At 42.6% G+C, this 17,760-nt stretch overlaps 1 protein-coding gene and 1 pseudogene across 6 annotated transcripts in view; one reads left to right on the top strand and one right to left on the bottom strand.

The window, feature by feature from the left end:
- Positions 1-17,760, bottom strand: part of HSD17B3 (hydroxysteroid 17-beta dehydrogenase 3) — a 66,955-nt gene that overhangs the window by 25,946 nt on the left and 23,249 nt on the right. The window lies entirely within an intron of this gene.
- LOC114112856 (CDK5 and ABL1 enzyme substrate 2-like) lies at positions 183-16,959 on the top strand (annotated as a pseudogene).

Below are 17,760 nucleotides of genomic sequence, written 5' to 3'. Positions count from 1 at the left end.
AGCCTGTGGTCTCAGAATCACCCAGGAAGACATCAAATGAACAAAACAATTCCCACCAAAACCATCCAGTTAACCATCTCTGAGGGCAGTGGCCAAAGCGTGTGCAGCACCCCGCTCATTCATGGGCCCGTACCCAGCCACGCTGCCACCCAGCAGGTGCTGCAGAGGCAAGGGGACTCAAGATGCAACAAGGCTGCAATCTTCTCCCCTCGACGGGCAGCCCCAGAGTCCAGGCCTGCGCAGCAAGTAGCACCTGCTGCCCCTGTCGCAGCCATCTGTTGCTGGAACCCTCTGGCAGGGCCTTGATGCCCCAGGGGCTGCTCAGACTGGGACAGAGCCTGGACAGTGCCAGAGAAGGCTTGTGGCCTGCCCTCGAAAGATGCAATGGGATGTGCCTCTTTCAAAGAACCAAATATATCTGGATCCCCAGACCCAAAGGCATGGAAGAGACTCACTTCATCAAGGACATAAGGCAGCATGACACCAAGAACAGCAGGACTGCTCTGATCTGCGCCAAGCGGTCCCTGTGTGCAGCCTTCTCAGCCCCACCCTACAGAGAAGGCTGCGGGTCAGTGACCTGACGGTGGCCAGCCAGAAGCAGACCCATCCCTCCAGCAGCTCTTCTGAGATAGTCTTCCAACTGGGGGCAAATGGAAAGGCTGCGTCTTACGTCAAGTTCCTATACTGTACCAACACCCTGGTCACACTCAAGACAGACAGCCCTGGTCCAGCATCCCCACACTCTGCTGGCTCAGAACTAGAGGACAACTCAGGGATGCCCTGGAGTACAACCCCAACCTCCTGGATGACTCTTAGGGGCCCTGCGGCAGGCACAAGCACCGTCTTCATGTTCATCTGCTATATCACCACAGTGACAGGGCACGTGAAGCCCCCCAACCTCAAGAAGGACATGAACAAAACTTTCCCGGAGAAGTCCCTGCACATCGAGCTAACGCTAAGCAAAATTAGAACTTTAAAACCAGAAATGCAGAACCTGTCCAGGAAGTGGGGTTTGGAGCCATGACGGTGTCCATGTCTACCGGCACTTGGAGAAGTTGGTCTTGCAGGGTGAGCTCAACAGGCAGAACTGCAGGCTCTGCACCAAGACCAGCAGCGACCTCTGCAAGTGTGACATGGAGCAGCTCATTGACAAGTTAAAAGAAAGGTTTCAGTTCAACAGATGCGATCTAACTGGGTTTGAGTTCATGGTGCTCGTGGTCTTGGACTTTTTCTCCACCTTCCCAAGAACCAAGTGTTACCTCATTACAGATACTTCATCGGAGCTTCCCTGGCAGCTCAGCTGGTAAAGAATCCGCCTGCAATGTAGGAGACCCTGGTTTGATTTCTGGATCAGGAAGATCCACTGGAGAAAGGATAGGCTACTCACTCCAGTATTCTTGGGCTTCCCTGGTGGCTTATTTGGTAAAGAATCTGCCTGCAGTGTGGGAGACCTGGGTTTGATCCCTGGATTGGGAAGATCCCCTGGAGAATGGAATAGCTACCCACTCCAATATTCTGGCCTGGAGAATCCCATGGATTGTATACTCCATGAGGTCACAAAGAGTCAGACACTACTGAACGACTTTCACTTTCACTTTCTTTCAAGCAGCTGTTCTAGGCCTGCCGGCCTCCGTGGCATTCCTGCCACTTCATGAGTCTGAAGGTGGGCTTCCAGCACTGGAGTGTGGATGGCGGCCTTCCCTGGCTGGTACCACTGCTTTGCCACACCCTTGCTTCCCTGGAGAGACATTGCTTCCATTCCAAAGCACAGCACACTGCCACAGTATCTCTAGGACCCCCCTCCTATGTTCTTCTGTGAACAACATGTGGAATTTTGTTATGGTTTCTTTTTCCCCTGTGCCTGGGACTGGTCTGGCATCAGGACTTTGATTTACAACGTGAAGTGGTGAATCCTGACTTCACAGCACGTCTCATCTCTGCATCACCCAGCCCTCTGCTACCATCATTGCCGCTGCACTGGCATCTGGTGGAGACCTTGGTCTCCAGATCTCGCTGCAAATGATGGATTTCTGGAGTTGACTTGTTAGAGCATTAATCTAGGCTACTTAGGGTTTTCTGACATGGAAATAGCACTATGGACCCTCCACCCCTCTGCCAGTTTCCCTCCCAGCCCAGGACAGCCCCTCGGGTGTGTCTGCCCACCTTCCCGTATCCATTAGCAGAGCTCTGGCATCAGCCTAAAGCCAATAAGAGCAGGCCCCTGGTTGGTTTGGGTCTCATTTTTTACTCTGGGATCTCTGTTCTTCTGAGGATCGCATCCTCTTGGTGTCAGGTAACCCAACAGGCCTTCAGCACAGAACCAGCCCACCCTGGGCAGGGATCTGCCTCACCAGGAAAACTCCATTTGCCCATGACTCTTAGGACCTTCAGGATGACTGGATTGCTGGCTCTTGATTTTCCTAAGCAATATTGTGGAGAAAAAAGGTATTTATTGTCATTTAGAATTTGGTTCTCTGCTTTTTTTTTTTTTTTTTTTTTTGGCAAGGAAACAAAAACTGGCTAAACGAGGTCTGTCGAAGTTGTGATTTCAACCACATTTGACTCTGCAGCAGGGAGGCGAGAGACCACTTCAAGCCCTGCCTCCCCACATGGGCGGGGGCCCAGGCCTTCTTCCTCCCTTGCAGGAAGTGGAAGCCACCTTGTCTGGAGCAGACACCCACACCAAGCAGACCCCAGGCACTGGTCATTGCCCTCACAGGCAGCTCTGCGCCCAGCACGCCAGCTTCTCCACACTACATGTAGCCCAGGTTTTCCACTTGCTGCTCCTCCAGAAACACTGACGACCAAGGACTGGAGCTCCTCCTTCACAGGTCAGCAGCTCTCGGAAAGAATGGTGTTAGCCAGACCATTAAGCTGCTTCCCGACCACTGTCTCATGAACCTGTCACTGGAGGGGCTCTAGGACAGTCCCACCTGCATCCTACCCATGTGGACTGGTGCTTTTGCAGAAAGGATACCCTCATCAGAGCCCTCATCTGAGCACTCAGCCACCAACCATAAACTGAGACCCCAGCAGGAGTGCAGGACAACTGCTCAGACCCTGCTGGCTGCTATTCCTTCTTCCTAAGTCACTTACATGGGCTAAGGGGGACTGCAGGGTGAGTGTGAAGCCCAAGTCTGTATTCTCACCTAATTTACTGAGTTTCTCTTCCTGTTCACCCCAAGAAGAGAAGTGAAGCGAAGTCACTCAGTCATGTCCGACTCTTCACCACCCCATGAACTGTAGCCTATCAGGCTCCTCCAACCATGGGATTTTCCAGGCAAGAGTATGTTCCCCAAACTGGACGTGCACCAAGGAGGGCATGAAGGATGAAGCTGCTGGGCCCCAGGCAACTCTTCTGGAAAATGACCTGTCATGCCACCACAGCACTCAAGGACACTCCTGTTACAGACCCTGCAAGGGACCAACTTCCAAAATGTATGTCCTGGTCTACAACTAGCCTTGAAGGAGGCTAACATCTTCCTGGGTATTTCTATACAGATTTTAGAATGGCTGATACAGTAACTTAAGTTTGCGTGAGAATTAGTCATTCACCAAACCTCTCTGTAACCTTCCCTTTAGTGCACTGCTCCCTTTTTAATAATATCAAGAGCTGCCACTGTGTGGTACTCACATGAAAGTGAAAGTGAAGTCGCTCAGTCATGTCTGATTCTTTGCGACCCTATGGACTGTAGCCTACCAGGCTCCTTCGTCCATGGGATTTTCCAGGCAAGAGTACTAGAGTGGGTTGCCATTTCCTTCTCCAGGGGATCTTCCCAACCCAGGGATCAAACCTGGGTCTCCTGCATTGCAGGCAGACGCTTTACCATCCGAGCCACCAGGGAAGCTTGCGGAACTCACGTGAAGCCAATATTCAAAGCATTAAACTTTAGCCTGAACTGTCACCGCCTAGAACCAGCCCAGATACCTGTGTCCAGGGCATGGGGCCACTCTCTCAGCACCTGAGAGGTGCTGTAGACTTAAATGAGCGCTAAGTGGCTATTTAACCTCACTATCTAGATACGTGTCATGGATTTGTTTGCAAAAAGTAACATATTTGTATTTTAAGTAAAATTTAGTTTTGCAAAAAATAAAGGGAATCTCTGGACTTGAAGCCTCAGCATTTATGTCTTTTGCTATTTTGATTTATTAAATTGTATTAAATACCCAAGTATATTCTCATTGTAAAAGATGTCCCCTCTGCCCTCACAGTCCCACTTCCCCACCACTGCCAGGCTCCTGCTATCTTTAGTTTGGTGTTGACCCCCCTTTCTAACTTTCTCCGTCTACATGCTTCCCTAAGTACATACAGAAATAGAAGTTTGTTTTGTGGGGTTTCTTTTTTTCACACTTTATAAGTGGCATTCTATGTGTGTGTGCTAAGTCACTTCAGTCGTGTCTGACTCTTTGCGACCTTATGGACTGTTGCCCACCAGGCTTCTCTGTCCATGGGATTTCCCAGGCAAGAATATTGGAGTGGGTTGCCACGCCCTTCTCCAGGGAATTTCTCCTGTACAATGAAGTTATTCAGTTTTATATATATATATACATATATATATATATATATGTGTGTATGTATATATACACACACACTCCTTTTTTAATATTATTTTCCATTCTGGTTTATCACAGAATATTTTATTTGTTTTTCTCTTTTTGTGATTGGTTTATTTCACTAAGCATGTCATCAAGATTCGTCCACATTGTAGAGTATGTCAGAATTTCCTTTCTTTTCAAGGCTCAAAAATAGTGCGTTATATGCCTATATCACATTTTGTTTATTCGCCCATCATCAATGAACCTTTAAGTGCACCGTTTTTGAAAAATTTTCCCAGTGTTTATATTTTTAATTTTTATTGGGGGACAGTTGATTTACCATGTTGTGTCAGTTTCTGCTGTACAGCAGAGTGAATGAGTTATCCATTCCTTTTTTAGATCCTTTGCCCATATAGGTCATGACAGGGTATTAAGTAGAGTTCCCTGTGCAATAGAGCAGGTTCTTATTAGTTATCCATTTAATATATATTAGTGTGTATATGTCAATCCCAATCTTCCCTTGTAACCATAAGTTTGTTTTCTACAACTGTGACACTATTTCTGTTTTATAAATAAGTTCATTTGCACCATTTCTTCTACATTCCACATATAAGCGAAATCATATCATATTTGTCTTTCTGTCTGACTTCACTCAGTATGACAGTTTCTAGGTCCATCCATGTTGCTGCAAATGGCATCATTTCATTCCTTTTTATGGTTGAGTAACGTTCTGTTGTATAATCCCCATCAACAGAGGGATAGATAAAGAAGGTATGGTACGTATCATAGAATATTGGATATAGTTCTCTGTACTACACAGTAGGACCTTCTTGTTTATCCATTCTCTACATAAAAGCTAATATCTGACACCCCCAACCTCCTAATATGTCCCTTTCCTAATCCTCTCCCCCTTGGCAACTTCCAGCCTGTTGTTTCGTAGATAGTTTCATTTATGTCATATTTTAGATTGTGTGATATTTGTGTTTTTCTGACTTACTTCACTTGGTGTGATAATCTCTAGTTTCACCTGTCTTGCTGAAATTGCATTATTTAGTTCTCTTTCTGGCTGAGTAGCACTCCCCTGTGTGTATGCACCACATCTTCTTTACCCGTTCATCTGTCAGTGGACATTTAGGTTGCTTTCATGCCTTGGCTATTGTGAATAGCACTGCTATGAACATAGGCGTACATTTATCTTTTTGAATTACAGGTTTGTCTAGATATAAACAGAACATACCCTTTGCCCATTCTACTCTTTGGGTTTTCATTTTCTTATCAATTTGTAGGAGTTTTATTTTTATTATATATTCTTGGTATTAATTATTTGCCTACTATATATATATATATCAGAGAAGGCAATGGCAACCCACTCCAGTACTCTTGCCTGGAAAATCCCATGGACGGAAGAGCCTCGTAGGCTGCAGTCCATGGGGTCGCTAGGAGTCAGACACGACTGAGCAACTTCACTTTTACTTTTCACTTTCATGCATTGGAGAAGGAAATGGCAACCCACTCCAGTGTTCTTGCCTGGAGAATCCCAGGGACAGGGGAGCCTGGTGGGCTGCCATCTATGGGGTTGCACAGTCTCCTTTTCTCCTTTGCTTATGGTGCTATTTCCATACATTATATTAATATAATATTAATTTAATGTCATCAAGTTTGTTAATATTTTGCTTATTTTTTGGAATTTCCTTTATGATTTTCCCTAATCTCAAGGATATAAATACATTTTTTATAACCCTTTGTAGTTTGCTGATTTTTGTTGCTGTTGTTTATTTTCTGAGAATAGTGTGAGGTTGAAATCATCCAGTATTATTTTTTTTCAAAATGGGTGGCTAATTGTCTTGGCAACATTTTTCTATTTATCCATTCTTTCCCTGATTTGAAATACTCAATCGTATGCCCAGTTCTCATATGTATGTGGGTCTGTCTTTGACCTGTTTGTTCTGTTGCATTGGACTGTTTCTTAATTCCTATGTCAGTGCCACTTCTGATCATCTTATCATAGGCTTTGATATCTGGTGTCTGAGGAAGTCTCTACTATTTGTTATTTTCTTTCAAAATGTTTTTGTGTTTTCTTCTTTGTTTAATTTCCAAGTAAATGATAAAATTGTATTTTTAATGTATTATATTGAAATTAGATGGTGATTGCAGCTATGAAATTAAAAGACGCATACTCCTTGGAAGGAAAGTTATGACCAACTTAGATAGCATATTAAAAAGCAGAGACATTACTTTGCCAACAAAGGTCGGTCTAGTCAAGGCTATGGTTTTCCCAGTGGTCATGTATGGATGTGAGAGTTGGACTGCGAAGAAAGCTGAGTGCCAAAGAATTAATGCTTTTGAACTGTGGTGTTGGAGAAGACTTTTGAGAGTCTCTTGGACTGTAAGAAGATCCAACCAGTCCATCCTAAAGGAGATCAGTCCTGGGTGTTCATTGGAAGGACTGATGCTGAAGCTGAAACTCCAATACTTTGGCCACCTCATGTGAAGAGTTGACTCATTGGAAAAGACCCTGATGCTGGAAGGGATTGAGGGCAGGAGGAGAAGGGGATGACAGAGGATGAGATGGCTGGATGGCATCACTGACTAGATGGACATGAGTTTGGGTAAACTCCAGGAGTTCGTGATGGACAGGGAGGCCTGGTGTGCTGCGATTCATGGGGTCGCAAAGAGTCAGACACGACTGAGCAACTGAACTGAACTGAACTGAAGGAGAAAGTTACATCTTTGTAGAAATCAGTTATCTCATCCATAACATGCTATTTATTCAGATCTTCTGCATTCTTCTAAAACTTCTAGAAGTTTCTTCATAAAAATCTTGGACATTTCTTGTTAGTTTGCATTAGTTAGGATAACTTAAGCTTCTATAACAAATAACTCCAAAATTTCAGTGGTTTCACACAATGAAGTTTGGTTTTTATCTTATATAACAGATTCTATTACACATAATTCTTTAGGACCCACAACAGAGAAAGGCATTGCCACCTTCAACTTTAGGTTTCTAAAGTTGCCCTGGCTGTTCCAGCCAGTGAGAGGACTGAAAGAGGGTGGAGAAGACACAACCCTTCCCTTAACCTCCTTGACCAAGTGACACACATTGTTTCTACTTGATTTCACTGGGCAAATGTCACAAAACTCCAGCTAGATGTAAGGGAGTCTGGGAAATTCCCTAGCTGGATAGCTGCCTACCAGCTACAACTTTATACAATGGAAGAATAGGGATTTGAGGGACACTTAGCTGTTCCAGCCACCAATATCTTATGTTTATCTGTGGCCATTGTGAATTAAATTATTATGAATAACTAAATTGGGTCAATTTATATAATGGAATACCATACAATACTGAAAACGAATGAACCAAGTTCTACACACACCAGCATGAATGAATTTCAAAAAGCACAGTATTGATCAGAAGCAGAAACAGATTCCAAAAGGCATATGAATCAATTTACATTAAGTTCAAATCAAGTAATGCAACCAAATGTACTGGGACACACACACATGCTACAGAACTTTTTTAGACTAAGGAAATTATTAACACGATGTTCATGATAGTGTTACATCTCCAGGGGCGAGAGAGGGGAAACACAAAGGCATGACACATGTGCCGGTCTGACAAGCTTCAAGGGAACTGGTGAGGCTGTATTTCTTAAGCTTGGTGATAAGGGATACTGCACTCATTTCAATTTTTATTTTTATAATCACATTCAGACATTATATGAAGAAGGAAATGGCAATCCACCCCACTATTCTTGCCTGGAGAATTCCATGGACTGAGGAGCCTGGCAAGCTACAGTCCATGGGGTCACAAAGAGTCAGACACAACTGAGCGACTTTCACTTATTCATTATATACATTCTTGTCTGGTACACCTCCCTCCCTCCACACACATACACATGCACACGGCCACAACATACTACAGTAAATTTAGGATATTCAAAGCCTGAATCAGAAATTATAGGGTGGAAGTCAAGCCACACAGGAACAAAGCAATGAAGCCAAGAAAATATAAAGATAATTAAAAGCTGCTGCTTTCATTTAAGGCAAGATGAAAGCAAATAAGCTTACAGTGCAGCTGAAGTAATTTAGACTAGGATAATTTAGACATTAGGAAGAAGAAATTCCTTGCTGAAACAGCATAAGACACCATCATATATTGCCAGTACATGTAGGATAATATTTAAGATTAGAGAAAAGCAGTTGTTTTTCTTGGGTTGGGCTGAGCCAAGGGATTTTAATTGAAGAGGCAACTCTGTGCCATTACCTGTATCTGCTGGGATCACTGTCTTGAGAAGAATTCTAACAGCTTGTCTGACACACTGGAGCTTGTAGCATTTTTACCATCCCAGATGTTGGGGGGTGGCACTAAAACCACCCAGGTATGAAGAAATTAAACCAATCTTTAGTCATATATTTCGCTTCTAGCACTCTGTGCGCATTAATAGCCAAGAATGCATGTTTACATATATGAGAGTGATGAAAAGCAAATCTTATAATGTTTAAATATATTATACATATTATATGTATATAAATATTAAAATTTATAGTAGTAGAGGGTCAGTTAAAATTGGTTTAATAGTATAGCAGACAATCTGGCAATCGTATCCGGTATTTGAGTGCACACACACATTGATCCAGCAATCTTTCTGATAGGGATGTATTCTTGGATATATGTAGGTTTATTTCCAAAGATGCGTCTTGAAACATTATTGTAAATACAAAAATAAAAGGCAAGCCCATCCCAGTAAAAGAAACATGGTACATTGCTGGGATAGGATAACCTGAAATCATTAAAAGGAATGAAGGCCATCTGTTCGCCTTTGGTATGGCAAGATCTCCCTGTTACATTATTAAATGAACAAGCAAAGTTTAAACAAGGGTTTATGGTTGTGGGACCCAGGATCCCATTTGTGCTCATGTGGGCAAAAGGTAAACATATAGGTGTAATTTCTGCTAAGAGACTGCTAGCAGGCCAGTAAAACTTGCCCCCGTCTTCTTCCCAGGCACATGACCGGATGACACTCCTGGTCTTTCTTCTGGTTACAGGACTGACTACTGTCAGTGGGCTCCAGGAAGCAGACATGCTTATGACCCAGCTCCAATCTTGAAGAGTAGCTCAAAGGCTTACAGGATAGATGAAGAAGCAAGACAGAAGGAACTAGACAGAGCCACTTGCCACTCAGGAAAGTCCCTGGATTGTTAGGCTGAAATTACTCTGTACTATCAACCTCCATATCAACATGTAAGTATGGATATAGCCATGGTTTTCCTTTACCTTTTCTGAAAGGAATCTCAAGACATTGTGAACGCTGGGGACCTTTACGGAGAAGGGCCAGGTAAGGGCAGGAGTGAGGAGAGTCCTTTATTTCTCGTTCTATGCCTTTCTGCGCTGCTTGAGTTTTCTAATTTTATACCTGTATTATTTTATCTTTAATTAGAATTGTCTGGGCAAAGAGATAACGACCTTTTTTCTCTTTTCTTCCTTACACTTCTTTGAATTAAAAACAAAAACATTTTATGAAGACCTATAAGACCTTCTAGAACACCCAAAAAAGATGTCCTTTTCATTATAGGGGACTGGAATGCAAAAGTAGGAAGTCAAGAAATACCTGGAGTAACAGGCAAATTTGGCCTTGGGGTACAGAATGAAGCAGGGAAAAGGCTAATAGAGTTTTGCCAAGAGAATGCGCTGGTCAGAGCAAACACCCTCTTCCAACAACACAAGAGAAGATTCTACACATGGACATCACCAGATGGTCAACACCAAAATCAGATTGATTATATTCTTTGCAGCCAAAGATGGAAAGGCTTCACACAGTCAGCAAAAACAAGACCAGGAGCTGACTGTGGCACAGACCATGAATTCCTTATTGCCAAATTCAGGCTTAAATTAAAGAAAGTAGGAAAACCACTAGACCATTCAGGTATGACCTAAATCAAATCCCTTATGATTATACAGTGGAAGTGAGAAATAGATTGGAGGGATTAGATCTGATAGAAAGAGAGCCTGAAGGACTATGGATGGAGGCTTGTGACATTGTGACATTGTATAGGAGGCAGGGATCAAGACCATCCTCAGGGAAAAGAAATGCAAAAAGGCAAAATGGTTGTCTGAGGAGGACTTATAAATAGCTGCGAATAGAAGAGAAGCAAAAGGCAAGGGAGAAAAGGAAAGATACACCCATTTGAATGCAGAGTTCCAAAGAATAGCCAGGAGAGATAAGAAAGCCTTCCTCAATTATCAATGCAAAGAAATAGAGGAAAATGATAGAATGGGAAAGACTAGACATCTCTTCAAGAAAATTAGAGCTACCAAGGGAACATTTCATGCAAAGATGGGCTCAATAAAGGACAGAAACAGTATGGACGTAAAACAGAAGAAGAAGATATTAAGAAGAGGTGTCAAGAACACACAGAACTATACAAAGAAGATATGCATGACCCAGATAATCATGATGGTGTGATCACCAACCTAGAGCCAGGCATCCTGGAATGCGAAGTCAAGTGGTCCTTAGGAAGCATCACTACGAACAAAGCTAGTGGAAGAGATGGAATTCCAGTTGATCTATTTTAAATCCTAAAAGATGGTGCTGTGAAAGTTCTTCACTCAATATGCCAGCAAATTTGGAAAACTCAGCAGTGGCCACAAGATTCAAAAAGGTCAGTTTTCATTCCAATTCCAAAGAAAGGAAATGGCAAAAAATGCTCAAACTACCACATTATTGCCCTCATCTCACATGCTAGTAAAGTAATGCTCAAAATTCTCCAAGCCAGGTTTCAACAGTACATGAACCATGAACTTTCAGATGTTCAAGGTGGATTTAGAAAAGGCAGAGGAACCAGAGATCAAATTGCCAACATCCGTTGGAACATCGAAAACGCAAGAGAGTTCCAGAAAATCATCTACTTTTGCTTATTGACTATGCCAAAGCCTTTGACTGTGTGGATCACCACAACTGTGGAAAATTCTTCAAGAGATGGGAATACCAGAGCACCTGATCTGCCTCTCGAGAAATCTGTGCAAGTCAAGAAGAAATAGTTAGAACTGGACATGGAACAACAGACTGGTTCCAAATAAGAAAAGGAGTACATCAAGGCTGTATATTGTCACCCTGCTTATTTAACTTCTATGCAGAGTACATCATGAGAAATGCCATGCTGGTTGAAGCACAAGCTGGAATCAAGATTGCCAGGAGAAATATCAATAACCTCAGATATGCAGATGACACCATCCTTATGGCAGAAAGTGAAGATGAATTAAAGAGCCTCTTGATGAAAGTAAAAGTGGAGAGTGAAAAAGTTGGCTTAAAGCTCAGCTTTCAGAAAACTAAGATCATGGCATCTGGTCCCATCACTTCATGGCAAATAGATGGGAAACAGTGGAAACAGTGACAGACTTTATTTTGGGGGGCTCCAAAATCACTGCAGGTGGTGACTGCAGCCATGAAATTAAAAGATGCTTGCTCCTTGGAAAGAAAGTTATGACCAACCTAGACAGCATTTTAAAAAGCAGAGACACAACTTTGCCAACAAAGGTCCATCTAGTCAAAACTATGGTTTTTCCAGTAGTCATGTACAGATGTGAGAGTTGGACTATAAAGAAAGCTGAGCACCAAAGAACTGATGCTTTTGAACTGTGGTGTTGGAGAAAACTCTTGAGAGTCCCTTGGACTGCAAGGAGATCCAACCAGTCCATCCTAAATGAAATCAGTCCTGAATATTCATTGAAAGGGCTGATGTTGAAGCTGAAGCTCCAATACTTTGGCCACCTGATGTGAAGAACTGACTCATTGGAAAAGACCCTGACGTTGGGAAAGAGTGAAGGCAGGAGGAGAAGGGTACAACCGAGGATGAGATGACTGGATGGCATCACTGACTCAATGGCCATGAATTTGAGTAAACTCTGGTTATTGGCCTTAGACAGGGAAGCCTGGCATGCTGCAGTCCATGGGGTTGCAAAGAGTCAGACACAACTGAACGAGTGAACTGAACTGACATAAACATGATCAGCCATCAGGGAAGTGCAAATCTAAACCACAATAATATGTTACTGCACAGCTCTCAGAATGGCTAATATAAAGAAAAAAAATAGCAACACCAAATGCTGGTGAGAATGTTGAGAAAATGGACCACTCACACAGTGCTGTTGAGAATGGTACAATCAATCCAGGAAATAGTTTGGCAATTTCTTAAAAAAATTAAACATGCAGCTACCATGCTGTGCTGTCCTTAATCACTCGGTAGTATTGCACTCTTTATGACCCCATAGACTGTAGCCTGCCAGGCTCCTCTGTCCATGGCAATTCTATCATACCAGCTGGCAATTGCACTCCTGAGTGTTTATTTCAGAAAACAATAGTCTTATGTTCAGACAAAACTTACATATAAATGTTTATAGGAGCTTTATTTGTGTTGCCAAAATACAGAAACAACTTAAATGTCCTTCAGTGGATGAATGGTTAAACAGACTGTGTAACCTCCATACCATGGAATTCTACTTAGTACTGAAAAGGAACAGAATATTGGGATGGATGAATCTGCAGAAAATTAAGCTGAGCAGAAAAAAAAACAATTCAAAAAGGCTACAAAGCATATGATTCTATTTATATAGCATTCTTTAAATGACCATGTTATAGAACTGGAGACCAGATAAGCATTTGCCACAGGTTAAGAAGAAGTGAGAGACATAGAGAACATATTCATGATTGCCAGGGGGGTGGAGAGGTGGGGGAGGAAAGGATTTGCAGTTTGGGGTTAGCAGATATAAACTATTTTGTATAGGCTGTATAAACAACAAGGTCCTACTGTAGCACAGGAAACTATATTCAATATCCTGTAATAAGCCATAATGAAAAGAATATATATAACTGATTGTTTTGCTGTGCAGCAGAAATTAACACAACATTATAAATCAACTATACTTCAAGAAAGAAATAATGAAAGAAAGAAGGAAGGAAAGAGAAAGAAAGAAAGAAGAGAGGGATATGAGCAGAGGTGGGGGTATTTATAAAACCACCACACAAGGGCTCCTTATGATGATGGGAATATTCTGTATCTTGACTGTATTGATGTTGATACCCTGACTTATATGATAACTTTGCAAGACTGGGTAAGGGATACATGGGATCTCTTTGTATTCTTTCTTACAGCTACTTATGAATCTATAAATATCTCAAAATTAAAACGTTAGTATGTTTTTAAAAGTTAAGGGAGAATTAAATAAATACAGGAAAATTAGGTAACAGTGCATATGCTCCCTAAGGACTGGGCAGAGCTGACTAGAACCCTGAATGACTGGAACCCTGGGAGGCATTAAATATGCCTATTGACCTAACCTGTTTGATTGTTCACAATCACTGGGTTTTCTTGTAGTCTCCAGTGATTAGAGGTAGATTTTGGCTACAGATCTCTCCCCACTCCCCAACCCAACAACTAGCCAGCAGACGGTGTGTTGCAAAATGCAAACAAGTCTCAGACCAAATCCTACCAACAAGAACATCTGTCAGTAAGCAGGCATCAAAGCAATTGTGAACCTGTTCTCATAGCTTAGTGGAGTCCCAGCCATCTGTCCCTTAGGCACTCTGTGAAGGCTCATCCCAGGTAGATGTGATCATGTTCTGGGGGCAGGGTGCAGTCAAACTTCTGGCAGGGTTAGGTGACAGAATCTTCCACTCTCAGCAGGACACAGGGCCAAATCCATTCAAGGTCAAGAACACCACTCTGCCGTGCTCACAGACACCACATCCTTCTTCACAAGAGGGCAAAAGTGCCTATGCAACACTTCTAGCAAATCCACACATCTTGGAAGATATTTCCTCCGGAAAATTATCGATACCCTTTCTTAGGCTAAGGGGCAAACTCTCTAATGAAAGTCAAGTTAGCTGAAGCACAGATGTTGATGAATTCTGATTTAGCATCTTTAAAAATTAGCTGAAACCTGGATTTAGCCAAAGTCTTGGCAAAAACAGCACACTCTCTGGGTAACTTGCAGAGAGTTTAATAAAAGGCTGATTTACAAAGTGTGAGTAGTGTGTGGAAAACCTATGATATTCTGGAGCTATTAACAACAGCAGCTGTGAACCTGAAAGGGTTGGGGGATGAACAGATACCAGAACCAGAGGGTGGAGAGGGCTGCTCAGCAGAGCTACAGCCTTCAGCAGAGGGACACAGCCCTCCCTGACCCACAGGAAGAGAGCAGAAAGAAACCCAGCTTCATGTTCCTGACGCCCTCTTACCTGTTGCCAGTGTCTCCCAACCCCCACAAACCCTGCTGAAACCAGAGGCCAATTGAGGTCCTTGGTGCAGGTCAGCCTCCTGCGGCACAGAGGAGGGTGAAGAAGAGCAGAGAGTGAATTCTGAAGGGCCAAGTAGAAGAAACTCAACACACACCACCTCTAGACATTATCTGCAACTGTTAACCCACGGCAGAAACACAGACTCACTAATCTTAAATACAAATTTACTGTACAGCCCAGTGATTCCATTCCTAGGTAATCTACCCAAGAGAAATGGAAATATACATCCAGGCAAAACAGCGCATAAGAATATTCACAGCAGCATGTTATATAGCTCCCAAGTGGGAACAACCCACATATTCATCAGCTAATAAATGAATAAACAAACTGTGGTATATCCATATGATAGAATATTATTCTGCAATAAAAACTAAAGAACCATTGACACATGCTACAACGTGGATGAACCTCAAAAATACTCTGAAGGAAATCAGGCACAAATGACTGCACACCGTGTGCAATGTGTGCGCATTCGTATGAAATGTTCAGAAAAGATGAGCAGCAGCCTAGGACTAGGGGTAGGAATGGGGGATTAGCCATGGCCAGTTGTCAGTGATCTCATGAGGGTCATTAGGAGGATGGAAATGTGCTAAAACTGGGCAGTGATGCTGGTGAACTCTTTAGTCAATTTACTAAAAATTACTAAACACTTAGGTGAATTTTATGATATGTAAATTATACATCCAGAAGCTTTAAAATAACTGACTCACATATATATCATCTTATGCATGCTGAAGTATTTTAAAGCAAATTATACTCAGTCTAACAGCTGATCTTCAGTCATAAAGTATTATTACAAGTCCCACCCCTGGCCTGGAATCTGTATAGTGAGGTTTCACTTTGTAAAAAGACATCTATCTATCTACCTATATATATATATATATAATATAATATAATTAGGGGTGATATTCTGGGTTCAATCCCTGGGCCAGGAAGAACCCCTGGAGAAGGGAAAGGCTATCGCTCCAGTATTCTTGCCAGGATAATTCCATGGACAGAGGAGACTGGCAGGCTATATAGTCCATGGGGTCGAAAAGAGTCAGACACGACTGAGTGACTAACACCTTCCCTTTTTTTTTTCATTCTGCATCTGTTGATTTCCTAGTATATTTCTAAATGACATGCAAAGAAATTTACTCACAGACAGTTTGGCTGGAACATAGCTATGGAAAGGAAAAAAGCCACAGAAAATCTCTCAGACTTTTGTGTCAACTTTGACTGGCCTGAGATAAAGAAAGCTTCATTCAGACCAGACTGAACAAAGGAGAGAGTAGGAAGAGGGTCCCTAAGAGAAACACATTTTCAGCTGCGCCCATACCAAACTTCCCTCTGAGAAACAACCACCATGGGAAAAGTAAAGCAAGAACAGTGAACCCCAAGGTGCACTATGGGCTCTGGGTGACGAGGATGTGTCAGCGTATGTTCACTGATTGCAGCAAACTTGCCACTCTGGAGTGTATGTGGGGGCAAGGGGTATATGTGAACTCGCTGCACCATCTGCAAGATTCTGTGGTCAGTCTAGAATTGCTCGAAAAAGTTGTTTATTTTAAAACTTTCAAAATAAATAGAAAATTAAAAGATAAAAAAGTTAAAAGTAAGAACTGTCCAATTTTAAGGCTAGTGATATCATGAAGTCTTCTCTTTCTCTCTTGGAAAATCCCCCACCAGCCCTCATTTTCAGTCTGGGAATCTAGCAAATCATGGCTAAAAATTAAGCACCTTCGTCTCACAATTCACTTCATCAGCCTCCTGAAATGGAAACTGTCCATTAAATGGAAAACAATTTGCATTTTCAGCACAAAGGACTCTCTGCCTTGTGGGCTTCCAGCCTCTCCTGAATTGTGCCATTTCTCTTAAGAGCCATAAACTTTTTTAAGGTTCCGTGCGAAGTGGTCAGAGTCAGGAGGGGGGAATGGAGGACACTTGATTGTCTGGGCCAGCATTGTTCCCTTTGTCCCTTTGAGCAGGGCTCAATCTTATTTCTAGAATGTCCAGGCTGACAGGCTCCATATATGGGTCTTACCGCTCCCTGCTTCAGGGAGTTAAGCCCCAGAAGCACTCACTCTCCCAGAATTCGCTGCTGGGTACTGTACCAGAGAAGAGTGGCCGCTGCTATGATGCATAGGCCGTTTCCCTTCTGCTCTGTGTTAGGGCCTGGGTCAAGGAAGGTGCTGGTCACTGCTAATCTATAACAGGTGGTGGGAACACCAGGGAAGACAGGGCTTCTTCTGTGAGGCAGTAAATAGAAAGGCTTGAATTCAGGTGCCAAAGGGACAGAAATGGTGTGAAATAGAGAGTGAAGCAGAGGCTTCAGAGGTGTGAAGAGCAGGCTTATTCTTGTGCTCCTTCCTCCATGCCATCCCTCTCAACAACTTTTTTCACCTGCTTCCAGTAATGGTTGACATTCCTTTAAAAGGAGACGAAGTCTCTCTTGCTTCTCTAATTACAAATACAGGCTAGGTTAAAATGCAATATAGGTTAAAATGCTTCCAGAAAGATGGAGTGAATACACTTTTCCCTATTTCTACTAAGAAATGCAACTAAAACAGGCAACGTGGACATAATACATAAAATAAATATAAGACGACTCCAAAAGACAGTGAGAGGAGTAGCTACGGGCCTTGAGACCTGAGGAAACCAGCCATGAGTTTCCTGGGTTTTATTTTTGCCTCATATATCTGACTTATTGCTGGAGAAGCTGGATTTTCAGAAACATCAACAAATATGGACATAAAAAGTCCCAACAAGAGTCTGCTGTTTCTAACAAAAGGACTAGAAAAGGGGCACCCTAGCAAGGCTGAAAACTTTAGAAAATAACTGCTTTACTGCAGGCAAACAATTCAAATATACATATATACATATATATATGTATATATATATATACATATATATATATAAGCTTCTACTGCCACCCTTGCCTCCAAAG

This window comes from Ovis aries, chromosome 2, assembly GCF_016772045.2.
Source record: "Ovis aries strain OAR_USU_Benz2616 breed Rambouillet chromosome 2, ARS-UI_Ramb_v3.0, whole genome shotgun sequence".
In the NCBI taxonomy this organism is placed as follows: domain Eukaryota; kingdom Metazoa; phylum Chordata; class Mammalia; order Artiodactyla; family Bovidae; genus Ovis; species Ovis aries.
This window is presented reverse-complemented; position numbering and strand designations above follow the sequence as displayed.